The sequence below is a fragment of the Arachis ipaensis genome, chromosome B4 (genome assembly GCF_059453495.1).
Source record: "Arachis ipaensis isolate K30076 ecotype BB chromosome B4, ASM5945349v1, whole genome shotgun sequence".
NCBI lineage: Eukaryota > Viridiplantae > Streptophyta > Magnoliopsida > Fabales > Fabaceae > Arachis > Arachis ipaensis.
This window is the reverse complement of record NC_142439.1, coordinates 126,109,106-126,136,117: the sequence shown is the minus strand read 5'-3', so window position 1 is coordinate 126,136,117 and position 27,012 is coordinate 126,109,106. Positions and strand designations below refer to the sequence as shown.

The 27,012-nt window shown below is 37.9% G+C and overlaps 2 non-coding genes across 2 annotated transcripts; one reads left to right on the top strand and one right to left on the bottom strand.

Moving 5' to 3' along the window:
• Positions 1 to 6,064: 6,064 nt before the first annotated feature.
• On the bottom strand, positions 6,065 to 6,172 carry LOC148569119 (small nucleolar RNA R71). The gene has a single exon (XR_015882266.1). It is a non-coding gene; the product is annotated as a small nucleolar RNA R71 (small nucleolar RNA).
• An 8,822-nt stretch (positions 6,173 to 14,994) lies between these two features.
• On the top strand, positions 14,995 to 15,102 carry LOC148569118 (small nucleolar RNA R71). Its single transcript, XR_015882585.1, has one exon. It is a non-coding gene; the product is annotated as a small nucleolar RNA R71 (small nucleolar RNA).
• The last annotated feature ends 11,910 nt before the right edge of the window (positions 15,103 to 27,012 follow it).

The window sequence follows — 27,012 nt, the reverse complement described above, 5'->3', positions numbered from 1 at the left end:
GGAAGTTACAAAAGAGGATTATAAATTTCTGTCAAATTGAGAACCACAAGGGTGATACGGTAGGAAGAGAAATCGAGAGATGCTTGAAAGAGTGGGGAATTGAAAATTTTTTTACAATCACAGTAGATAATGCAAGTTCGAATGATGGAGTTATTACTTATCTTCAAAGAAAATTAGGTGCAAGAGGTGGGTTGGTGTGTGGAAGAAAGTATATGCATGTGAGATGTTGTGCTCATGTTCTTAATTTGATAGTGAACGAAGGAATTAAAGAGCAACAAACTTCAATTGAAAACATTAGAAATTTCAGGTATGTTAGGTCCTCTCCTCAAAGGACTAAAAAATTTAAAGATTTCATTAAGGCTGAGTTAATTGAATATAAAAGTCTTGTGTGCTTGGATGTTCCAACTAGGTGGAATTCTACCTATCTAATGTTGGAACATGCCAAGAAATTTGAAAAAGCTTTTGATAGACTCTATGATCAAGAACCTGATTTTCTTAGATGGTTTGGAGAGGATAGTGGGGGAAAAAGAAAGTTGGTCCACCAACACCACTTAATTGGCAACATGCTAGATTATTTATTGAGTTTTTGAGAATATTCTATGAGATAACTTTGAGTTTCTCATATTCCTTGCATGTTACATCGAACAAATATTTTCATGAAATTGCATCTGTTACTTCTCAATTAACATCTTGGAGCCAAAATCATTATGAATTGTTAGGAAGCATGGCATGTTCTATGAAACATAAATATGATAAATATTGGGGACCGGTTGACAAATTTAATCTATTGTTACCTGTTGCTGTTGTATTGGATCCTCGGTACAAACTAGATTATCTCTGTTGGTGTTTGGAGGATGTTTATGACAAGGAAGTGTTTACTAGTATGACTGGTTTTGTTAAACTCACATTAGACACGTTGCATAAGTTTTATGAAAAAGAGGTTGCCGATGATAAAGGGAGGGATGATGGTGGAGATTCATCTAGGGATGTTTTTTATGACAATATTAAAGTCTCAGCTGGTGCTAAGGGCGTTTCTGAAAATAGAGTGAATATGTGGAAAAAAACAAAAAAGAGAGAAGGCTAATGCAGATAGCAAGTCAGATGTGGAGAGATATTTGCCCGAAGATACTGTGGAAGATGAGAATTTTGATATATTGACTTGGTGGAAAGTGAATGCTTCAAAATACAGAATTCTTTCTCTCATAGTCCGTGACATCTTAGGTATTCCAGTTTCAACTGTTGCTTCTGAATCATGCTTTAGCACTGGTGGACGTGTAGTTGATGTCTTCCGTAGCTCTTTGTCACCATTAATGGCTAAAGCTTTGATATGCACTCAAAGTTGGTTGTGCCCTTCTAAACAAAAAGATGGAGATCAAGAGTTTGATTTATTTAATAGCAGTCAGAAGATTGTTGAAGGTACATTTATGATATTTTTATTATTTGTGACTTATTTATTTCAAGTAATAATCTTTTATATGAAAAATGAGTAACTTTATATGTTTTGTAGGTTTCACTAATGCATCCATATCGTAAGGAACAAGTTGACAACATTAATGGCTATTGATAGATGATGGTTATTCATGTGGAATTATTATTTTGTAAACTTTAATATTTTGTTTTATTAGTTATTATAAGACTAAGTTAATGTTTTATATTTAGAATGCATAAGACTTTAAGACTAATGCATAATATTGTGTTGTTTGTATTGACTTAAATATTTAGTGCTATTAGACAATATTAGTATTGATTGTGGTTATGTTTTAATTTTAGAGAAAGTAAGGTAATGTTAATGGCCCGGTTTTCACCCGGTATAGTTGCGGCCCGAAAGGGTATAGGTTTCATTGGGTTTAGGATCGGGTTCGGGTCTCATAAATGAACCTGGTGTATATTTCGGGTCGAGTCTGGGTCACCTTAAACCCGGTTTCACCCGGCTCATGCACACCCCTAATTTCAGATAGGTCATACCTTGCTAACCTTGTGTGCCTCCCTTTAGTAGGATTAGACATCATCCTAGGAATGGATTGGCTCAATAAAAATCGAGTCTTGTTAGATTGTTTTGAGAGAAAAAGTCATCTTTCCCCCTCAATCCATGCAAAACACAAGTGACCTTCTCATTGCTCCCCCATAATCCTCCAAAGGTACAGGTATAGGGTGAGGATATGCCTTGCTAACTTCGGTGAAAGCAGACTCAAATCAGGATTTGTGTGAGAAGTGAGATACCAGTAGTACGAGACTTCTCAGATATCTTCCCCGAAGATATACCCTCATTTCCCCCAAAACGAGAAGTCGAGTTCTCAATAGAATTGGTTCCTAAGACAGGGCCAATCTCCATAGCCCCTTATCAGATGGCCCCGTTGGAGCTCACTGAACTGAAGAAACAACTAGAAGAACTGCTACAAAAGGGATTCATCAGACCAAGTGCCCCTCCCTGGGGAGCTGATGAGCGGATAATTTATACCCTTTTTGGCATTGTTTTTACATAGTTTTTAGTATGTTTTAGTTACTTTTTATTATATTTTTATTAGTTTTTATTCAAAAATCACATTTCTGGACTTTACTATGAGTTTGTGTGTTTTTCTGTGATTTCAGGTATTTTCTGGCTGAAATTAAAGGACCTGAGCAAAAATCTGATTCAGAGGCTGAAAAAGGACTGCAGATGCTGTTGGATTCTGACCCTCCTGCACTTGAAGTGGATTTTCTGGAGCTACAAAAGCCCAATTGGTGCTCTCTTAATTGCGTTGGAAAGTAGACATCCTGGGCTTTCCAGAAATATTTAATAGTTCATACTTTGCCTGAGATTTGATGGCCCAAACTGGCACTAAAAGCCAGCCTAAAACTTTCTGGTGTAAAACGCCAGAACTGGCACCAGAATTGGAGTTAAACGCCCAAACTGGCACCCAAGCTGGAGTTTAACTCCAAGAACAATCTATGCATGAAAAAGCTTCAATGCTCAACCCAAGCACACACCAAGTGGGCCCCGGAAGTAGATTTTTGCACTATCTGCACTTAGTTACTCATTTTTCTGTAACCCTAAGTTACTAGTTTAGTATGAATAGCACTTTTACTATTGTATTCAAGGGCTTATGCCATATTTCACATTGGGAGGCTGGCCATTCGGCCATGTCTAGACCTTTTTCACTTATGTATTTTCTACGGTGGAGTTTCTACACCCTATAGATTAAGGTGGGGAGCTCTGCTGTTCTTCATGAATTAATGCAATTACTACTATTTTCTATTCAATCACGCTTGCTTCTATTTCTAAGATACTCACTTGTACTTCAATCTGGAGAATGATATGATCCGTGACACTCATCATTATTCTCAATTCTATGAACGCGTGCCTGACAACCACTTCCGTTCTATCTGAGCTCAACGTAGTCATTGGACGACAGCTTGAGTGCGTATCTCTTGGGTATCTAATACACGGACCGAGTCCATGAGATTAGTATCTTCGTGGTATAGGCTAGAACCAATTGGCAGTATTCCTGGGATCCGGAAAGTCTAAACCTTGTCTGTGGTATTCCGAGTAGGATCTGGGAAGGGATGACTGTGACGAGCTTCAAACCTGCGAATGTTGGGCGCAGTGACAATGCGCAAAAGGATCAATGGATCCTATTCCGACGCTAGCGGGAACCGACAGATGATTAGCCATGCGGTAGCTGTGCCTGGTATTTTTCATCCGAGACGAGAAATCCAACAGTTGATTAGCCGTGCAGAAACCGTAGAGGACCATTTTCACTTAGAGGATCCTACAGCTTGCCATGGAAAGGAGCATGCATGATTAGCAGAAGACAGTAGGAAAGCAGAGGTTCAGAAGCAACAAAGCATCTCCAAACGCTTATTTGAAATTCCCACCAATGAATCACATAAGTAACTTTATCTTGTTTTATGTTTTATTTATCTTTTAATTATCAAAACCTCATAACCATTTGAATCCGCCTGACTGAGATTTACAAGGATGACCATAGCTTGCTTCAAGCCGACAATCTCCGTGGGATCGACCCTTACTCACGTAAGGTTTATTACTTGGACGATCCAGTGCACTTGCTGGTAAGTTGTGCAGAGTTGTGAAAAGTGTGAATCACGATTTCCCACACCAAGTTTTTGGCGCCGTTGCCGGAAATTGTTCGAGTTTGCACAACTGACGGTTCATCTTGTTGCTTAGATTAGGTAATTTTATTTTATGTTTAAGCTTGTTATTTTTATTTTCGAAAAAAATACAAAAAAATTAATAAAACCATAAAAAGCAAAAATTTTGTGTTTCTTGCCTGAGTCTAGTGTCAAATTTTAAGTTTGGTGTCAACTGCATGTTTTTAATTTTCTTGAATTTTTGAAAGTTCATGCATTGTGTTCTTCTTTGATCTTCAAGCTGTTCTTGATGATTTTCCTTGTTTGATCTTTAATTTCTCAGGTTTTGTGTTTTTTGTCGTTTTTCATATGCATTTTCAAATCCATAGTGTCTAAACATTAAAAAGTTCTAAGTTTGGTGTCTTGCATGTGTTTCTTTTCTTAAAAATTTTCAAAAATATGTTCTTGATGTTCATCATGATCTTCAAAGTGTTCTTGGTGTTCATCTTGACATTCAAAGTGTTCTTGCATGCATTATTTGTTTTAATCTTAAATTCTTATGTCTTGTGTCTTTTGTTGTTTTTCTCATTCCTCACTAATTCAAAAAAATCAAAAATAATATCTTTCCGTTATTTCACTCATAAATTTCGAAATTTTGGGTTGACTTAATCAAAAAATTTTAAAATTTAGTTGTTTCTTGTTAGTCAAGTCAAAATTTCAATTTAAAAATTCTATCTTTTCCAATCTTTTTCAAAAATCAAATCTTTTTCATTTCTCTTTCATGTTTTCGAAAATCTCAAAATTAATTTTCAAAATCTTTTTCTTAATTTTGCTTCACATTTTCGAATTTATTGCTAACAATTAATGCTTTGATTCAAAAATTTCAAGTTTGTTACTTTCCTGTTAAGAAAGGTTCAATCTTTAAATTCTAGAATCATATCTTTTAGTTTCTTGTTTGTCAAGTCATCAATTTTAATTTTCAAAATCAAATCTTTTTAATTTCCTTTTCAAATATTTTTCAAAATAAATTTCAATCATATCTTTTTCAAAATTTATTTTCAAATCTTTTTCAATTAACCACTTGATTTATTTGTTTTGATTTTAAAAAGTTTACTATTTCTTATCCTTTTCAAAATCAACTAACTACTTGTCTCTCTCTCTCTAATTTTCAAAAAACCCCTCACCACTTTTTCAAAAAATTTTTTAATTAACTAATTATTTTAAATTCTAATTTTATTTTATTTCTTTTCTTAAATTTTGAATTCTTACTTAATTAATTAAATAAAAATAAAAATATTTGTCTTCTCCCTCCTCATAATTCGAACCATCTCCCTCTCTATATGTTCGAATTCTTCTTATTCTCTCTCTACCTCATTCTTCTATTCTTCTACTCACATAAAAGAATCTCTATATTGTGACATAGAGGATTTCTCTTCTTTTCTATTCTCTTCTTTTTCATATGAGCAGGAACAAGGATAAGGACATTCTTGTTGAAGCTGATCCTGAACCTGAAAGGACTCTGAAGAGGAAGCTAAGAGAAGCTAAAGCACAACACTCTGGAGAGGACCTTACAGAAATTTTTGAAAAAGAAGACATGGCCGAACCCAATAACAATGGTGGAGATACAAGGAAGATACTTGGTGACTTTACTGCACCAACTTCTGACTTCTATGGAAGAAGCATCTTAATTCCTACAATTGGAGCAAACAACTTTGAGCTTAAACCTCAATTAGTTTCTCTAATGCAACAGAATTGCAAGTTTCATGGACTTCCATTGGAAGATCCTCATCAGTTCTTAGCTGAATTCTTGTAAATCTGTGACACTGTTAAGACCAATGGGGTTAATCCTGAGGTCTACAGACTTATGCTTTTCCCCTTTGTTGTAAGAGACAGAGCTAGGATATGGTTGGACTCACAACCTAAAGAAAGCTTGAACTCTTGGGGAAAGTTGGTCAATGCTTTCTTGGCCAAATTCTTTCCACCTCAAAAGTTGAGCAAGCTTAGAGTGGAAGTTCAGACCTTCAGACAGAAGGAAGGTGAATCCCTCTATGAAGCTTGGGAAAGATACAAGCAATTGATCAGAAGGTGTCCTTCTGACATGCTTTCAGAATGGAGCATCTTATGTATATTCTATGATGGTCTATCTGAATTGTCCAAGATGTCATTGGACCACTGGTGCGTGGCAAAAGTTAACCAATTAAGAGATTTCAAATAAGAGAATAGCGTTGCACGTATAGCTCTTAACCATCTAAGATCCGCCTCACCAATTTAAAAAAAAGTTGTCACAAGTTTTAGAAATAAAAATACTGGGAGTATGAGTCCCAAGTCGTCTCCCAACGAGTTGCAGAAAAGAGTGCTAATTTATTAATCAGAAAATTTCCAGAAAGTTTGAGTTTTAATAATGAGTGATTAAAATATTGTGAATTAAAGCAATAAAAATAAACTAAGAATAATTATTGATATTCCAAATAATAGGCCTTGACTGGGGAATAATTAAGTGGAAGTCCTATCCTTGTTGGAATCTTCTCAAATGTAGTGTAAAGAGGTTGTTGTTCTCACTTGGTTAACCCTTACTGAATAAAGGAAAGTATAGTGATTGAACTAACTCTTACCCGTAAATCCTAGTCCTCTCCCTTGGGAAGGTCCAGCATTAGCAGATACAGAATTAGCCAACAACGTCCAAATTAACTAGGCACTTGAGCATTCCAACTCAAGTGTCTCCTCTTAATCAACCCCCATGTCAAGTAGAGGATCTACTCCATTGACATGAAATTAATAATCATAAAAATATAAGACATAATTAAATAAAATTAAATAGAGAATTAAAATTAATTAAAAATAAAAATAACTCTATATATTAATAAACCCAAAATGCAACATACTTATTTGAATAGAGTCAATAATCAACTGAAAAGAGTAAAGAATAAGGAAACAAACTAAAGTAATATCTTCACAGAGGTAATGGCTCTTCAACATCCACACTCCAAAGCAAAAGCATAAACTATCAATGTAACACTAATCTAGATTCAGATCTAAAACTAAAGTAATCCTAATGTGATGAATCTGAATGTGTGTGGATGCGTGTTGAGTCTCTGCATGTTCCCTCGCTTTATTCTGTGTTTCTGGGCCGAAAATTAGGTTAAAACGCGGCCCAAAATCACCCCCAGTATATTCTGTAATTTCTGCAGATCGCGCAGGTCACGTGTACGTGTCGTCCACGCGTTCGCGTCGTTCAACGATTTTCCTTGTCAGGCGTTCGCGTCGTCCACGCGTTCGCGTCATTCGTGCAGATTCCAATCCACGCATTTGCGTCATGAACGCGTTTGCGTCGCTGCGATTTCTTCTTTTCGAGCGCTCGCGTGGGCCATGCGCTCGCATCATTGTTCGCTGGTCATCTCCTTGGTTCCTTCCATTTTTGCAAGCTTCCTTTCCATTCTCTAAGCTATTCCTGCCCTCTGAGGCCTGAAACACTTAACACACGGATCACAGTATCGAATGGTATAAAGGAGGATAAAAATACATAATTAAAAGATCTCTAGGAAGCAAGTTTTCAACCATGGTACAATTTTTGGGAAGGAATTGTAAATACATGCTAATCATATGAATAAGTGGGTAAAGACTTGATAAAACCACACAATTAAACACAATATAAATCATAAAATAATGGTTTATCAACCACTCTGCTGATGGATCTCTTCATCTGAAGAAGACGCCTGCAGAAGCCCAGGAACTCATTGAAATGGTTGCAAATAACCAGTTCATGTATACTTCTGAAAGAAATCTTGTGAATAATGGGATGACTCAGAAGAAAGGAGTTCTTGAGATTGATACTCTGAATGCCATATTGGCTCAGAATAAAATATTGACTCAGCAAGTCAATATGATTTCTCAAAGTCTGACTAAAATGTAAGCTGCATCAGGCAGTACTAAATAACCCTCCCCTGAAGGAGAAGCTTATGACCCTGAGAATCCTGCAATGGAAGAGGTGAATTACATGGGAGAATCCTATGGAAACACCTACAACCCTTCATGGAGGAATCATCCTAATTTCTCATGGAAGGATCAACAGAAACCTCAACAAGGCTTCAATAATAATGGTGGGAGAAATAGGTTTGGCAATAGCAAGCCTTTTCCATCATCTTCTGAGAAACAGATAGAGAATTCTAAGCAGAGCCTCTCTGACTTAGCAACCATATTCTCTAATCTATCTAAGACCACTCTTAGTTTCATGACTGAAACAAGGCCCTCCATCAGAAATTTGGAGGCAAAAGTGGGTCAACTGAGTAAAAGAGTTACTGAAATCCCTCCTAGTACTCTCCCAAGCAATACATAAGAGAATCCAAAGAGAGAGTGCAAGGCCATCAATATGTCCAAAATGGTCGAACCTGTAGAGGAGGAAGAGGCAGTGATTTCTAGTGAGGAAGACCTCAATGGACGTCCACTGACCAATAAAGAGTTCCCTATTGAGGAACCAAAGGAATCTGAGGCTCATACAGAGACCATAGAGATTCCACTGAACTTACTGTTGCCATTTATGAGCTCTGATGAGTATTTTTCCTTTGAAGAGGATGAAGATATTGTTGAAGAGCAAGTTGCTCAGTATCTAGGAGCAATCATGAAGCTGAATGCCAAGTTATTTGGTAATGAGACTTGGTTCAACAGAAGTTACCTCAGAAGAAACCGGATCCCAGAAAGTTCTTAATACCCTATACCATAGGCACCATGACCTTTGAGAAGGCTCTGTGTGACCTGGGGTCAGGTATAAACCTCATGCCACTCTCTGTAATGGAGAAACTAGGGATCTTTGAGGTACAAGCTGCAAGAATCTCACTAGAGATGGCAGACAAATCAATGAAATAGGCTTATGGACTTGTAGAGGATGTCTTAGTGAAGGTTGAAGGCCTGTACATCCCTGCTGACTTCATAATCCTAGACACTGGGAAGGATGAGGATGAATCCATTATCCTTGGAAGACCCTTCCTAGCCACAGCAAGGGCTGTGATTGATGTGGACAGAGGAGAGTTAGTCCTTCAATTAAATGAGGACTACCTTGTGTTTAAGGCTCAAGGATATTCTTCTGTAACCATGGAGAGAAAGCATGGAAAACTTCTCTCAATATAGAGTCAAACAGAGCCCCCACACTCAACTTCTAAGTTTGGTGTTGGAAGGCCACCATTAAGCTCTGAGTCTCTGTGAAGCTCTCTAAGAGTTCACTGTCAAGCTATTGACATTAAAGAAGCGTTTATTAGGAGGCAACTGGTGCGCAGAAATCGTGACGGTTCCATTCCTTGGTAACGGTGTTGAAAACTTTATATGCACGTTCATAATCTTAATTCTTTGTCACAACTTCGCACAACTGACCAGCAAGTGCACTGGGTCGTCCAAGTAATAAACCTTACGTGAGTAAGGGTCGATCCCACGGAGATTGTCAGCTTGAAGCAAGCTATGGTCACCTTGTAAATCTCAGTCAGGCAGATTCAAATGATATAGAGTTTTAATAATTAAAAGATAAATGAAACATAAACTAGGATAGAGATACTTATGTAATTCATTGGTGAGAATTTCAGATAAGCATATAGAGATGCTTTCGTTCCTCTGAACCTCTGCTTTCCTGCTGTCTTCATCCAATCATTCCTACTCCCTTCCATGGGAAGCTTTTTGTAGGGCATCACCATTGTCAACAGCTACATCCCATCCTCTCTGTGAAAATGGTCCAATGCGCTGTCACTGCATGGCTAATCATCTGTCGGTTCTCGATCATACTGGAATAGGATTTACTATCCTTTTGCGTCTGTCACTACACCCAGCACTCGCGAGTTTGAAGCTCGTCACAGCCATCCCTTCCCAGATCCTACTCGGAATACCACAGACAAGGTTTAGACTTTTCGGATCTCAGGAATGGCCATCCATGGGTTCTAACTTATACCACGAAGATTCTAATATCTTGGACTCGGTCCTCTGTATTAGATATCTAAGAGATACTCATTCTAGCTTGTTTCCATGTAGAACGGAAGTGTTTGTCAGGCACGCGTTCATAGGTAAGAATGATGATGAGCGTCACATAATCATCACATTCATCATGTTCTTGGGTGCGAATGGATATCTTAGAGAAGGAATAAGCTTGAATTAAATAGAAAAATAATGGTACTTTGTATTCATTCATGAGGAACAGCAGAGCTCCACACCTTAATCTATGGTGTGTAAAAACTCTACCGTTTGAAAATACATAAGTGATAATGGTCCAGGTATGGCCGAATGGCCAGCCCCCATGAAAGTCTAAGATAGCATAAAACTAATCAAAGATCTAAAGATGTAAATACAATAGTAAAAAGTCCTATTTATACTAAACTAGTTACTAGGGTTTACAGAAATGAGTAAATAATGCAGAAATCCACTTCTGGGGCCCACTTGGTGTGTGCTTGGGCTGAGCATTGAGCTTTACACGTGTAGAGGCTTCTCTTGGAGTTGAACGCCACTTTGTAACCTGTTTCTGGCGTTTAACTCTACTTTGCAACCTGTTTCTGGCGTTTAACTCCAGAATGCAGCATGGAACTGGCGTTGAACGCCAGTTTGCATCATCTAAACTTGGGCAAAGTATGGACTATTATATATTGCTGGAAAGCCCTGGATGTATACTTTCCAGTGCAATTTAGAGCGCGCCATTTGGAGTTCTATAGCTCCAGAAAATTCACTTTGAGTGCAGGGAGGTCAGAATCCAACAGCATCTGCAGTCCTTCTTCAACCTCTGAATCTGATTTTTGCTCAAGTCCCTCAATTTCAGCTAGAAAATACCTGAAATCACAGAAAAACACACAAACTCATAGTAAAGTCTAGAAATGTGAATTTTAATTAAAAACTAATAAAAATATACTAAAAACTAACTAAATCATACTGAAAACTATGTAAAAACAATGCCAAAATGCGTATAAATTATCCCTCATCACAACACCAAACTTAAATTGTTGCTTGTCCCCAAGCAACTGAAAATCAAATAGGATAAAAAGAAGAGAATATACTATAAATTCCAAAATATCAATGAAACTTAGCTCCAATCAGATGAGCGGGACTTGTAGCTTTTTGCCTCTTGAATAGTTTTGGCATCTCGCTTTATCCATTGAAGTTCAGAATGATTGGCATCTATAGGAACTTAGAATTCAGATAGTGTTATTTATTCTCCTAGTTCAGTATGTTGATTCTTGAACACAGCTACTTTATGAGTCTTGGCCGTAGCCCTAAGCACTTTGTTTTCCAATATTACCACCGGATACATAAATGCCACAGACACATAACTGGGTGAACATTTTCAGATTGTGACTCAGCTTTGCTAAAGTCCCCAATTAGAGGTGTCCAGGGTTCTTAAGCACATTCTGTTTTTGCTTTGGACCTCGACTTTAACCGCTCAGTCTCAAGTTTTCACTTGACACCTTCACGCCACAAGCACATGGTTAGGGACAGCTTGGTTTAGCCGCTTAGGCCAGGATTTTATTCCTTTAGGCCCTCCTATCCACTGATGCTCAAAGCCTTGGATCCTTTTTATTACCCTTGCCTTTTGGTTTTAAGGGCTATTGGCTTTTTGCTCTTGCCTTTTGGTTTAAAGAGCTTTTGGCTTTTTCTGCTTGCTTTTTCTTTTTCTTTTTCTCTTTTTTTTTCTGCAAGCTTTTGTATTCACTGCTTTTTCTTGCTTCAAGAATCATTTTTATGATTTTTTAGATTATCAAATAACATGTCTCCTTTTTCTTATTCTTCAAGAGCCAACATATTTAACATTCATAAACATCAACTTCAAAAGACATATGCACTGTTCAAGCATTCATTCAGAAAATAAAAAGTATTACCACCACATCAAAATAATTAAACTAGTTTCAAGGATGAATTCGAAACCATGTACTTCTTGTTCTTTTGTTTTTTGAACAGTTTTCATTTAAGAGAGGTAATGGATTCATATTCATAACTTTAAGGCATAGACACTTAGACACTAATGATCATATAGTAAAGATACAAACATAACTAAACATGAAGCATGGAAACCGAAAAACATGAAAATAAATAAACAAGGAGATTAAGGAATGAGTCCACCTTAGTGAGGGTGGCGTCTTCCTCTTCTTGAAGAACCAATGGTGCTCTTGAGCTCCTCTATGTCTCTTCCTTGTCTTTCTTGCTTCTCCCTCATAGCTCTTTGATCTTCTCTAATTTCATGGAGGATGATGGTGTGCTCTTGGTGCTCCACCCTTAGTTGTCCCATGTTGGAACTTAATTCTCCTAGGGAAGTGTTGATTTGTTCCCAATAGTTTTGTGGAGGGAAGTGCATCCCTTGAGGCATCTCAGAGATTTCATGGTGAGGAATCTCCTCATGCTCATGTTGAGATCCATGATCTCTTGTTTGCTCCATCCTTTTCTTAGTGATGGACTTGTCCTCTTCAATGAGAATGTCTCTGGCCTTAGGTGCCCTAGATGGTTATGGAAAAACAAAAAGCAATGCTTTTACCACACCAAACTTAGAAGGTTTGCTCGTCCCCGAGTAAAAGAAGAAAGAAGTGAGTAGAAGAAGAAGAAAATGGAGGAGATGGAGGTGTGTGAATGGTTCGGTCAAGGGGGTTTAGGTGATTATGATGTGTGAAAAGGAAGGAGGGATGGTTTGAATTTAAGTGGGTAGGTGTAGGTGGGTTGTATGATGGTTTTGGAGGAGTAATGGAGGTGATTGGTGGAGGTTAATTGAGGAAGAGTATTATGAAAAGGTGTGAAGATGAGAGAAGAAGTGGTAGGGATCTTGTGGGGTCCACAGATCCAGTGGGGCCAAGAACTTAACATCCCTGCTACAATTAGGCGTGTAAAACGCCCTTGCTATGCAATCCTAGCGTTTAACGCCAGACTGCTGCCTGTTTCTGGCGTTAAACGCCCAAATGTAGCTTGTTTCTGGCGTTTAACGCCAGGTAGATGCTTGTTTCTGGCGTTAAACACCAGCTTGGTGCCTGTTTCTGGCGTTAAACGTCAGACAGATGCTTGTTTCTGGCGTTTAAACGCCAGACTGCTTTCCTCTAGGCTGTGCTATTTTCAATGCTATTTTTCATTCTGTTTTTGATTTTTCAGTAGTTTTTGTGACTCCACATGATCATCAACCTAATAAAACATGAAATAACAATAGAAAATAAATAAATATGATTAGATAACATTGGGTTGCCTCCCAACAAGTGCTTCTTTAATGTCAATAGCTTGACAGTGAGCTCTCATGGAGCCTCACAGATGTTCAGAGCATTGTTGGAACCTCCCAACACCAAACTTAGAGTTTGAATGTGGGGGTTCAACACTAAACTTAGAGTTTGGTTGTGGCCTCCCAACACCAAACTTAGAGTTTGACTGTGGGGGCTTTGGTTGACTCTGCAGTGAGAGAAGCTTTTCATGCTTCTTCTCCATGGTTACAGAAGGAGATCCTTGAGTTTTAAACACAAGGTTGTCCTCATTCAGTTGAAGGACTAATTCTCCTCTGTCCACATCAATAACAGCTCTTGCTATGGCTAGGAAAGGTCTTCCAAGGATGATGGATTCGTCCTCATCCTTCCCAGTATCCAGGATTATGAAATTAGCAGGGATGTAAAGGCCTTCAACCTTTACTAGCACATCCTCTACTTGTCCATAAGCTTGTTTTCTGGAGTTGTCTACCATCTCTAATGAGATTCTGGCAGCTTACACCTCAAAGATTCTCAGTTTCTCCATTACAGAGAGTGGCATGAGGTTTATCCCTGATCCAAGGTCACATAGAGCCTTCTCAAAGGTCATGGTGCCTATGGTACAAGGTATTAAGAACTTTCCAGGATCCTGTTTCTTCTGAGGCAATCTCAGTTGATCCAGATCACTTAGTTCATTGATGAGCAAGGGAGGTTCATCTTCCCAAGTCTCATTACCAAATAATTTGGCATTCAGCTTCATGATTGCACCAAGGTACTTGGCAACTTGCTCTTCAGTAACATCTTCATTCTCTTCAGAAGAAGAATACTCATCAGAGCTCATGAATGGCATAAGGAGGTTCAATGGAATCTCTATGGTCTCTAGATGAGCCTCAGATTCCTTTGGTTCCTCAGAGGAAAACTCCTTATTGATCACTGGACGTCCCAGGAGGTCTTCCTCACTAGGATTCACGTCCTCCTCCTCCCTTGTAGGTTCGGCCATGATGATTAAATCAATGGCTTTACACTCTCTCTTTGGATTCTCTTCTGTATTGCTTGGGAGAGTACTAGGAGGGGTTTCAGTGACTCTTTTACTCAGCTGGCCCACTTGTGCCTCCAAATTTTTAATGGAGGATCTTGTTTCATTCATAAAACTTAGAGTGGCCTTAGATAGATCAGAGACTATGTTTGCTAAGCTAGATGGATCCTGCTCAGAACTCTCTGTCTTTTGCTGAGTGGATGATGGAAAAGGCTTGCTATTACTAAACCTGTTTCTTCCACCATTGTTAAAGCCTTGTTGAGGCTTTTGTTGATCCTTCCATGAGAAATTTGGATGATTCCTCCATGAGGAATTATAGGTGTTTCCATAGGTTTCACCCATGTAATTCACCTCTGCTATTGCAGGGTTCTCAGGATCATAAGCTTCTTCTTTAGAAGATGTCTCTTTAGTACTGTTGGATGATTCCTTTAATACATTCAGACTCTGAGAGATCATATTGACTTGCTAAGTCAATATTTTATTCTGAGCCAATATGGCATTCAGAGTATCAATTTCAAGAACTCCCTTCCTCATAGGCGTCCCATTATTCACAGGATTCCTTTCAGAAGTGTACATGAACTGGTTATTTGCAACCATGTCAATGAGTTCTTGAGCTTCTGCAGGCGTTTTCTTTAGGTGAATAGATCCACCTGCAGAATGGTCCAGTGATATCTTTGATAGCTCAGACAGACCATCATAGAATATATCCAGGATGGTCCATTCTGAAAGCATGTCAGAAGGACACTTTTTGGTCAGTTCCTTGTATCTCTCCCAAGCTTCATAGAGGGATTCACCTTCCTTCTGTCTGAAGGTTTGAACATCCACTCTAAGCTTACTAAGCTTTTGAGGAGGAAAGAACTTGGCTAAGAAAGCCGTGACCAGCTTATCCCAAGAGTTCAGGCTATCTTTAGGTTGAGAGTCTAACCATACTCTAACTCTGTCTCTTACAGCAAATGGGAAAAGCATAAGCCTATAGACCTCGGGATCAACCCCATTGGTCTTAACAGTATCACAAATCTGCAAGAATTTAGTTAAGAACTGAAAAGGATCTTTTGATGGAAGTCCATGAAACTTGCAGTTCTGTTGCATCAGAGAAACTAATTGAGGTTTCAGCTCAAAATTGTTTGCTCCAATGGCAGGGATTGAGATGCTTCTTCCATGTAAATTGGAATTTGGTGTAGTAAAGTCACCAAGCATCTTCCTTGCATTGTTATTATTTTCGGCCATGTCTCCTTCTTTTTTGAAATTTTCAATCAGATTTTCTCCAGAGAGTTGTGCTTTAGCTTCCCTTAGCTTCCTCTTCAGAGTCCTTTCAGGTTCAGGATAAGCTTCAACAAGAATGTTCTTATCCTTGTTCCTGCTCATATGAAAAAGAAGAGAACAGAAAAGAAAATATGGAATCCTCTATGTCACAGTATAGAGATTCCTTTATGTGAGTAGAAGAAGATAGAAATAGAAGAAGAGAAATTCGAACACCAAGAGGAAGAGAGGGTTCGAATTTTGAGATGAAGAGAAGTGTTAGTAAATAAATAAATAAATAAATAATTAGAAGGAGATGAGGGAGAGGAAATTTCGAAAATTAAAACAATTAGTTAATAAAAAGAAAGAATTTTGAAAAAGAGGGAAAGGATTTTCGAAAATTAGAGAGAGATTTAATTAGGTAGTTTTGAAAAAGATATGATTGAAATAGTAAACTTTTAAAATCAATCAAAAAGTTAAGTGGTTAATTGAAAAAGATTTGAAAATCAATTTTGAAAAGATAAGAAGTTAGAAAAGATTTTGAAATTGATTTTGAAAAAGATGTGATTGAAACATATTTTGAAAAAGATTTGAAAAAGAGATTTAAAAAGATTTGATTTTGAAAATTAAAGTTGATTACTTGACTAACAAGAAACTAAAAGGATATGATTCTAGAGTTTAAAGATTGAACTTTTCTTACTAGGCAAGTAACAACTTAAAATTTTTGAATCAATCACATTAATTGTTAGTGAGATTTTCGAAAATATGAAATAGAAGTAAGAAAAATATTTTTTTGAAAATCATTTTGAAATTTTCGAAAATCATAAAAGAAAAATAAAAAATATTTGATTTTTGAAAAGGATTTGAAAAAGATAGAATTTTTAAATTGAAAATTTGATTTGACTCATAAGAAACAACTAGATTTTAAAATTTTTTGAAAAAGTGAACTCAAATTTTCAAATTTTATGAGTGAAAAAGGGAAAGATATTTTTTTGATTTTTGAATTTGTAATGATGAAAGAGAAAAAAGGAAAAGATATCTTTTTGATGTTTTTCTCATTTTTTTTTCATTAAACAGCAAGAATGAAACAAAGCATGAAGAATTAAGATCAAAACCAAAAATGCATGCAAGAACACTATGAATGTCAAGATGAATACCAAGAACACTTTGAATGTCAAGATGAACACCAAGAACTTATGTTTGAAAAATTTTCAAGAAAAGAAAACATGCAAGACACCAAACTTAAAAAATTTTTATTCTTTAGACATTAATAATTCAAGAATGCATATGAAAAACAAGGAAAGACACACAACAAGAAAATATGAAGATCAAACAAGAAGACTGGCCAAGAACGACTTAAAGATCATGAAGAATGCAATGCATGAAATTTTCGAAAATAATTTTTTTTAGAAAATTAAAAATATGCAATTGACACCAAACTTAAAACTTGACTATAGACTCAAACAAGAAACACAAAAATATTTTTGATTTTATGATTTTATAAATATTTTTGGTATTTTTTTTTGAAAATTATTTTGGGAAGAACAAAAAAGAAGAAAAAAAATTAAAATTAAAAGAGTAACAAGATGAGCCGTCAGTTGTCCAAACTCGAACAATTTCCGGCAACGGCGCCAAAAACTTGGTGCGCGAAAATCGTGACGGTTCCATTCCCCGACAACAGCGCCAAAAACTTGGTGCGCAGAAATCGTGACGGTTCCATTTCTTGGTAACGGCGCTGAAAACTTTATACGCACGTTCATAATCTTAATTCTTTGTCACAACTTCGCACAACTGACCAGCAAGTGCACTGGGTCGTCCAAGTAATAAACCTTACATGAGTAAGGGTCGATCCCACGGAGATTGTCGGCTTGAAGCAAGCTACGGTCACCTTGTAAATCTCAGTCAGGCGTATTCAAATGATATAGAGTTTTAATAATTAAAAGATAAATGAAACATAAACTAGGATAGAGATACTTATGTAATTCATTGGTGAGAATTTCAGATAAGCATATAGAGATGCTTTCATTCCTCTGAACCTCTGCTTTCCTGCTGTCTTCATCCAATCATTCCTACTCCCTTCCATGGGAAGCTTTTTGTAGGGCATCACCATTGTCAATGGCTACATCCCATCCTCTCTGTGAAAATGGTCCAATGCGCTGTCACTGCATGGCTAATCATCTGTCGGTTCTCGATCATACTGGATTTACTATCCTTTTGCGTCTGTCACTACGCCCAGCACTCGCGAGTTTGAAGCTCGTCACAGCCATCCCTTCCCAGATCCTACTCGGAATACCACATACAAGGTTTAGACTTTTCGGATCTCAAGAATGGCCATCCATGGGTTCTAACTTATACCACGAAGATTCTAATATCTCGGACTCGGTTCTTTGTATTAGATATCTAAGAGATACTCATTCTAGCTTGTTTCCATGTAGAACGGAAGTGTTTGTCAGGCACGCGTTCATAGGTAAGAATGATGATGAGCGTCACATAATCATCACATTCATCATGTTCTTGGGTGCGAATGGATATCTTAGAGAAGGAATAAGCTTGAATTGAATAGAAAAACAGTGGTACTTTGTATTAATTCACGAGGAACAGCAGAGCTCCACACCTTAATCTATGGTGTGTAGAAACTCTACCGTTTGAAAATACATAAGTGATAATGGTCCAGGCATGGCCGAATGGCCAGGCCCCATGAAAGTCTAAGATAGCATAAAACTAATCAAAGATCTAAAGATGTAAATACAATAGTAAAAAGTCCTATTTATACTAAACTAGTTACTAGGGTTTACAGAAATGAGTAAATGATGCAGAAATCTACTTCTGGGGCCCACTTGGTGTGTGCTTGGGCTGAGCATTGAGCTTTACACGTGTAGAGGCTTCTCTTGGAGTTGAACGCCACTTTGTAACCTGTTTCTGGCGTTTAACTCCACTTTGCAACCTATTTCTGGCGTTTAACTCCAGAATGCAGCATGGAACTGGCGTTGAACGCCAATTTGCATCGTCTAAACTTGGGCAAAGTATCAACTATTATATATTTCTGAAAATCCCTGGATGTCTACTTTCCAACGCAATTTAGAGCGCACCATTTGGAGTTCTATAGCTCCAGAAAATTCACTTTGAGTGCAGGGAGGTCAGAATCCAACAGCATCTGCAGTCCTTCTTCAACCTCTGAATCTGATTTTTGCTCAAGTCCCTCAATTTCATCCAGAAAATACCTGAAATCACAGAAAAACACACAAACTCATAGTAAAGTCCAGAAATGTAAATTTTAATTAAAAACTAATAAAAATATACTAAAAACTAACTAAATCATACTGAAAACTATGTAAAAACAATGCCAAAAAGCGTATAAATTATCCGCTCATCAGCAACCCAATGTTATCTAATTATATTTATTTTTATAGACATTTGTTTTCCATTGTCATGTTATGTTTTCTTTAGGATGATGATCATGTGGAATAATAAAAACAGCTACAGAATTAAAGCGAAATCAAAAATAGCATAAAAAACAGCACACCCTGGAGGACAGGCTTATTGGCGTTTAAACGCCAGTAAGGATAGAAGAATGGGCATTTAACACCCATGCAATAAGCATTCTGGGCATTAAACACCAGAATGGGCAGCATTCTGGGCGTTCAGAAAAATGCCCAGTAAAGAAGGATTCCTGGCATTTAAACACAAGCCAGGGTATCTGGCTTGGCATTATACGCCCAAATAGGCAGTCAAGTGGGCGTTAAACGCCATAATGGATAGCATTCTGGGCGTTTAACGCCAGGATGACACAAGGGAGGTAATTTGGTTTTCAATTCGATTTTTTTCATTTTTTCATGTTTTAATTCATAATTTTTTGCATCAAACATCTTTTAAACGTTCATCTTTCAATTTCTATTTTCAAATATTAATAATCTTTCCAATTCTTTTTAATTCTTTTCAACTCCTTCTAAAACGTTTTCAAAACTTACATATCTCTTCAAATTCTTTTCAACTCTTTTTAATTTTTCTTGCATACAGTAATAAGTTTTCAAAATTAGTTGCATCATTCTTCTTCTACTCTTTTCTATCTTATTTTGCTCGAGGACGAGCAAACCTTTTAAGTTTGGTGTGGAAAAAGCTTTGCTTTTTGTTTTTCCATAACCATTAATGACACCTAAGGCCGAAGAAACCTCTAGGAAGAGGAAAAGGAAGGCAGTTGCTTCCAACTCTGGGTCATGGGAGATGGAGAGATTCATCTCAAAATCCCATCACTAGAAAGAGGATGGAGCAAACAAGAGAGCTCACTCATGGACTTCAACAAGAGCCATGAGGAAAGAGCAACAAAGGCAATAAAGAGATATTGAGGAGCTAAAGCATTCCATAGGATCTTCAAGAAGAAGAACTAGCTGCCGTCACTAAGGTGGATCCGTTCTTTAATTTCCTTGTTCTTATTTTTCTGTTTTTCGGTTTTTGTGCTTTATGTTTTATCAATATTTATGTCTTTATTACATGATCATTAGTGTTTAGTGTCTATGTCTTAAAGCTATGAATGTCCTATGAATCTTTCACCTTTCTTAAAAAAAATATTTTCTGAAAAAGAAAAAGAAGTACATGGGTTTCGAAATTTAACTTGAAATTTGCTTAATTATTTTGATGTGGTGGCAATACTTTTTGTTTTCTGAATGAATGCTTGAACAGTGCATATTTTTTATAGTGAAGTTTATGAATGTTAAAATTGTTGGCTCTTGAAAGAATAATGAAAAAGGAGAAATGTTATTGATAATCTGAAAAATCATAAAATTGATTCTTGAAGCAAGAAAAAGCAGTGAACACAAAGCTTGCAGAAAAAAATGGCGAAAAATGAAAAAAAAAAGAAAGAAAAAGAAAAGCAAGTAGAAAAAGCCAATAGCCCTTTAAACTAAAAGGCAAGGGTAAAAAGGATCCAAGGCTTTGACCATTAATGGATAGGAGGGCCCAAAGGAATAAAATCCTAGCCTAAGCGGCTAAATCAAGTTGTCCCAACCATGTGCTTGTGGCGTGAAGGTGTCAAGTGAAAAGCTTGAGACTGAGCGATTAAAGTCGTGGTCCAAAGCAAAAAGAGTGTGCTTAAGAGCTTTGGGCACCTCTAACTGGGGACTCTAGTAAAGCTGAGTCACAATCTGAAAAGGTTCACCCAGTTATGTGTCTGTGGCATTTATGTATCCGGTGGTAATACTGGAAAATAAAATGCTAAGGGTCACGGCCAAGACTCATAAAGTAGCTGTGTTCAAGAATCAACATACTGAACTAAGAGAATCAATAACACTATCTGAATTCTAAGTTCCTATGGATGCCAATCATTATGAACTTCAAAAGATAAAGTGAGATGCCAAAACTGTTCAGAAGCAAAAAGGCTACTAGCCTCGCTCATCTAATTGGAACGAAGTTCATTGATAAGTTTGGAATTCATTGTATATTCTCTTCTTTTTATCCTATTTTGTTTTTAGTTGCTTGGGGGCAAGCAACAATTTAAGTTTGGTGTTGTGATGAGCGGATAATTTATACCCTTTTGGCATTATTTTTACATAGTTTTTAGTATGTTTTAGTTACTTTTTATTATATTTTTATTAGTTTTTATTCAAAAATCACATCTCTGGACTTTACTATGAGTTTGTGTATTTTTCTGTGATTTCAGGTATTTTCTGGCTGAAATTGAGGGGGCTGAGCAAAAATCTTATTCAAAGGCTGAAAAAGGACTGCAGATGTTGTTGGATTCTGACCCTCCTGAACTCGAAGTGGATTTTCTGGAGCTAAAGAATCCCAATTGGCAAGCTCTTAATTGCGTTGGAAAGTAGACATCCTGGGCTTTCCAGCAATATTTAATAGTCCATACTTTTCCTGAGATTTGATGGCCCAAACTGGCGCTAAAATCCAGCCTAAAACTTTCGGGCGTAAAACGCCAGAACTGGCACCAGAATTGGAGTTAAACACCCAAACTGGCACCCAAGCTGGCGTTTAACTTCAAGAACAGCCTATGCACGAAAAAGCTTCAATGCTCAGACCAAGCACACACTAAGTGGGCCCCGGAAGTGGATTTCTGCACAATCTGCACTTAGTTACTCATTTTTCTGTAACCATAAGTTACTAGTTTAGTATAAATATCACTTTTACTATTGTATTCAAGGGCTTGCCATATTTCACATTGGGAGGCTGGCCATTCGGCCATGCCTAGACCTTTTTCACTTATGTAATTTCTAGGGTGGAGTTTCTACACCCCATAGATTAAGGTGGGGAGCTCTGCTGTTCTTCATGAATTAATGCAATTACTACTGTTTTCTATTCAATCACGCTTGATTCTATTTCTAAGATACTCACTCGTACTTCAATCTGGAGAATGATATGATCTGTGACACTCATCATTATTCTCAATTCTATGAACGCGTGCCTGACAACCACTTCTGTTCTATCTGAGCTCAACGTAGTCATTGGGCGACAGCTTAAGTGCGTATCTCTTGGATATCTGGTGCACGAAATTGTGATCATCAACAATGGCGCCAAAGACTTGGATCTCTCAAACGTGAATCACACTTTGTCACAATTCCGCACAACTAACCAGCAAGTGCACTGGGTCGTCCAAGTAATAAACCTTACGCGAGTAAGGGTCGATCCCACGGAGACTGTCGGCTTGAAGCAAGCTATGGTCATATTGTAAATCTCAGTCAGGCGGATTCAAATGGTTATGGAGGATTGATAATTAAAAGATGAATAAAACATAAAATAAAGATGGAGATATGGGTACTTATGTAATTCATTGGTAGGAATTTCAGATAAGCGTATGAAGATGCTTTGTTCCTCTTGAACCTCTGCTTTCCTATTGCCTTCTTCCAATCATTCATACTCCTTTCCATGGCAAGCTTTATGTTGGGTATCACCGTTGTCAATGGCTACTTCCCGTCCTCTCAGTCAAAATGTTCTACGCACGCTGTCACCGCACAGCTAATCATCTGTCGGTTCTCGATCATGTTGGAATAGGATCCATTGATCCTTTTGCGTCTGTCACACGCCCACCACTCGTGAGTTTGAAGCTTGTCACAGTCATCCCTTCCCAGATCCTACTCAGAATACCACAGACAAGGTTTAGACGTTCCAGATCTCAGGAATGGCCGCCAATAATTCTAGCCTATACCACGAAGGTTCTAATCTTAGATTAGAAACCCAAGAGATACACATTCAAGCTTGTTTGCATGTAAAATAGAAGTGGTTGTCAGGCACACGTTCATAGGCAATAATGGTGATGAGTGTCACATAATCATCACATTCATCATGTTCTTGTGTGCGAATGAATATCTTAGAGAAGAAGTAGGCGTGAATTGAATAGAAAAATAGCAGTACTTTGCATTAATTCATGAAGAACAGCAGAGCTCCACACCTTAATCTATAGTGTGTAGAAACTCCACCGTTGAAAATACAAAAGTGATAATGGTGGTCATTGGCTTCGGCCCCAGAGAGGGAACCCGAAGAACCAAGATGAAAATACAATAGTAAAAGGTCCTATTTATAGAGAACTAGTAGCCTAGGGTTTACAGAAATAAGTAATTAATGCAGAAATCTTCTTCCGGGCCCACTTGGTGTGTGCTTGGGCTGAGAATTGAAGCTTTCACATGTAGAGACTTTTCTTGGAGTTAAACGCCAGCTTTTGTGCCAATTTGGGTGTTTAACTCCAGCTTTTGTGCCAGTTCTGGCATTTTGGCGCCAGAATTCTTAAGCTGACTTGGAACGCCGGTTTGGGCCATCAAATCTTGGAAAAGCCCAGGATGTCTACTTTCCAACGCAATTGAGAGCGTGCCAATTAGGCCTATGTAGCTCCAGAAAATCCACTTCGAGTGCAGGGAGGTTAGAATCCAACAGCATCTGCAGTCCTTTTTCAGCCTCTGAATCAGATTTTTGCTCAGGTCCCTCAATTTCAACCAGAAAATACTTGAAATCACAAAAAAACACACAAAATCATAGTAAAGTCCAGAAATGTGATTTTTAAATAAAAACTAATAAAAACATAATAAAAACTAACTAAAACATACTAAAAACATACTAAAAACAATGCCAAAAAGCGTATAAATTATCCGCTCATCACAACACCAAACTTAAATTGTTGCTTGTCCCCAAGCAACTGAAAATAAATAGGATAAAAAAAAGAGAATATACAATGAATTCCAAAAACATCTATGAAGATCAGTATTAATCAGATGAGCGGGGCTTTTAGCTTTTTGCTTCTGAACAGTTTTGGCATCTCACTTTATCCCTTGAAGTTCAGAATGATTGGTATCTATAGGAACTCAGAATCCAGATAGTGTTATTGATTCTCCTAGGTGAGTATGTTGATTCTTGAACACAGCTACTTTATGAGTCTTGGCCGTGACCCAAAGCATTTTGTTTTCCAGTATTACCACCGGATACATAAATGCCACAGACACATAACTGGGTGAACCTTTTCAGATTGTGACTCAGCTTTGCTAGAGTCCCCAATTAGAGGTGTCCAGAGCTCTTAAGCACACTCTTTTTTCTTTTGGACCACGACTTTAACCGCTCAGTCTCAAGTTTTCACTTGACACCTTCACGCCACAAGCACATGGTTAGGGACAACTTGATTTAGCCGCTTAGGCCAGGATTTTATTCCTGTGGGCCCTCCTATCCACTGATGCCCAAAGCCTTGGATCCCTTTTTTATTTTACCCTTGCCTTTTGGTTTAAAGGGCTATTGGCTTTTTCCGCTTGCTTTTTTTTTTCTTTCTTTCTCTCTCTTTTTTTTCGCATATATATATTTTTTTCTGTAAGCTTTTCACTGCTTTTTCTTGCTTCAAGAATCAATTTTATGATTTTTCAGATTATCAAATAACATTTCTCTTTTTCCATCATTCTTTCAAGAGCCAACAATTTTAACATTCATGAACAATCAAATTCAAAAATATGTACTGTTCTAGCATTCATTCAGAAAGACAAAAGTATTGCCACCACATCAAAATAATTAATTTGTTATAAAATTCGAAATTCATGTACTTCTTTTTCTTTTTCAATTAAAAATATTTTCTATTTAAGAAAGGTGATGGATTCATTTTCATATCTTTAAGGCATAGACACTTAGATACTAGTGATCATGTAATAAAGACACAAACATAAATAAACATAAAGCATAGAAATTCGAAAAACAGAAAATAAAGAACAAGGAGATTAAAGAACGGGTCCACCTTAGTGATGGCGGCTTGTTCTTCCTCTTGAAGATCTAATGGAGTGCTTGAGCTCCTCAATGTCTCTTCCTTGCCTTTGTTGCTCCTCTCTCATGACTCTTTGGTCTTCTCTAATTTCATGGAGGAGGATGGAATGCTCTTGGTGCTCCACCCTTAGTTGTCCCATGTTGGAACTTAATTCTCCTAGGGAGGTGTTGATTTGCTCCCAATAGTTTTGTGGAGGAAAATGCATCCCTTGAGGCATCTCAGGGATTTCATGATGAGGAATTTCCTCATGTCCATGAGTGGGATCTCTTGTTTGCTCCATCCTTTTCTTAGTGATGGGCTTATCCTCATCAATGAGGATGTCTTCCTCTATGTCAATTCTTTGGGTCCGGGTTCACACTTTGATCATGGTTCTTGGTGCACCCTTGAGATGAATCTCTCCATCTCTCATGACTCGGAGGTAGAAGCTTTTGCCTTCCCTTTCCTCTTTCTAGAGGTTTCTCCAACCTTAGGTACCATAAATGGTTATGAAAAAATAAAAAGCAATGCTTTTACCACACCAAACTTATAAGGTTTGCTCGTCCTCGAGCAAAAGAAGAAAGAAGAGAGTAGAAGAAGAAGAAATAGAGGAGATGGAGGGGGCTTAGAGTTTCGGCCAAGGGGGAGAAGTATGGTGTATGTTGTGTGAAAATGAAGGAGTGAAGATGGGTTATATAGGAGTGGAGAGGGGGTATGGTTCGGCCATTATGGGTGGGTTTGGGTGGTAAAGTGGTTTGAATTTGAATGGTGAGGTAGGTGGGGTTTTATGAAGGATGGATGTGAGTGGTGAAGAGAATGATGGGATTTGATAGGTGAGGGGTTTTTGGGGAAGAGGTATTGAGGTGATTGGTGAATGGGTGAAGAAGAGAGAGAGAGGTAGGGTAGGTGGGGATCCTGTGGGGTCCACAGATCCTGAGGTGTCAAGGATATCTCATTCCTGCACTAAGTGACGTGCAAAAATGCCCCTTTCTGCCAATCCTGGCGTTAAACTCCAGGCTGCTGCCCATTTCTGGCGTTTAACGCCAGCTTCTTGCCCATTCCTCGCGTTAAACGCCAGTCTGGTGCCCATTTCTGGCGTTAAACGCCTAGAATGGTGCCAGACTGGGCATTTAACGCACATTCTGCTACCCTTACTGGCGTTTAAACGCCAGTAAGTTTCTCCTCCAGGGTGTTTTGTTTTTAATACTATTTTTCTTTCTGTTTTTACTTTTTTCAATTTTTTTGTGACTTCACATGATCATCAACCTACAGAAAACATAAAATAACAAAAGAAAATAGAAATTTAACATAGATAATTAAAGATTGGGTTGCCTCCCAACAAGCACTTCTTTAATGTCAATAGCTTGACAATGGGCTCTCATGGAGCTTCACAGATGTTTAGAGCAATGTTGGAACCTCCCAATAAAAAACTTAGAGTTTGAATGTGGGGGTTCAACACCAAACTTAAAGTTTGGTTGTGACCTCCCAACACCAAACTTAGAGTTTGACTGTGGGGCTTGTCTGACTCTGTATTGAGAGAAGCTCTTCATGCTTCTTCTCCATGGTTACAGAGGGATATCCTTGTGCTTTAAACACAAGGGAGTCTTCACTCACTTGAATGATCAATTCTCCTCTGTCAACATCAATTACAGCTTTTGCTGTGGCTACGAAGGGTCTGCCAAGGATGAAGGATTCATCCATACAGTTCCCAGTCTCTAGGATTATGAAATCAGCAGGGATGTAGTGACCTTCAACCTTTACCAAGACATCCTCTACAAGTCCATAAGCCTGTTTCCTTGAATTGTCTGCCATCTCTAGTGAGATTCTTGCAGCTTGTACCTCAATGATCCCTAGCTTCTCCATTACAGAGAGAAGTATGAGGTTTATGCTTGACCCTAGGTCACACAGAGCCTTCTCAAAGGTCATGGTGCCTATGGTACAAAGTATTGAGAACTTTCCAGGATCTTGTCTCTTCAGAGGTAATTTTTGCCTAGTCAAGTCATCCAGTTCTTTGGTGAGCAAGGAGGGTTCATCTTCCCAAGTCTCATTACCAAATAACTTGGCATTTAGTTTCATGATTGCTCCAAGGTACCTAGCAACTTGCTCTTCAGTAACATCTTCATCCTCTTCAAAGGAAGAATACTCATCAGAGCTCATGAATGGCAGAAGTAAATTCAATGGAATCTCTATGGTCTCAGTGTGAGCCTCAGATTCCCATGGTTCCTCATGAGGGAACTCCTTAGAGGCCAGTGGACGTTCAGTGAGGTCTTCCTTAGTGGAGATCACTGCCTCTTTCTCCTCTC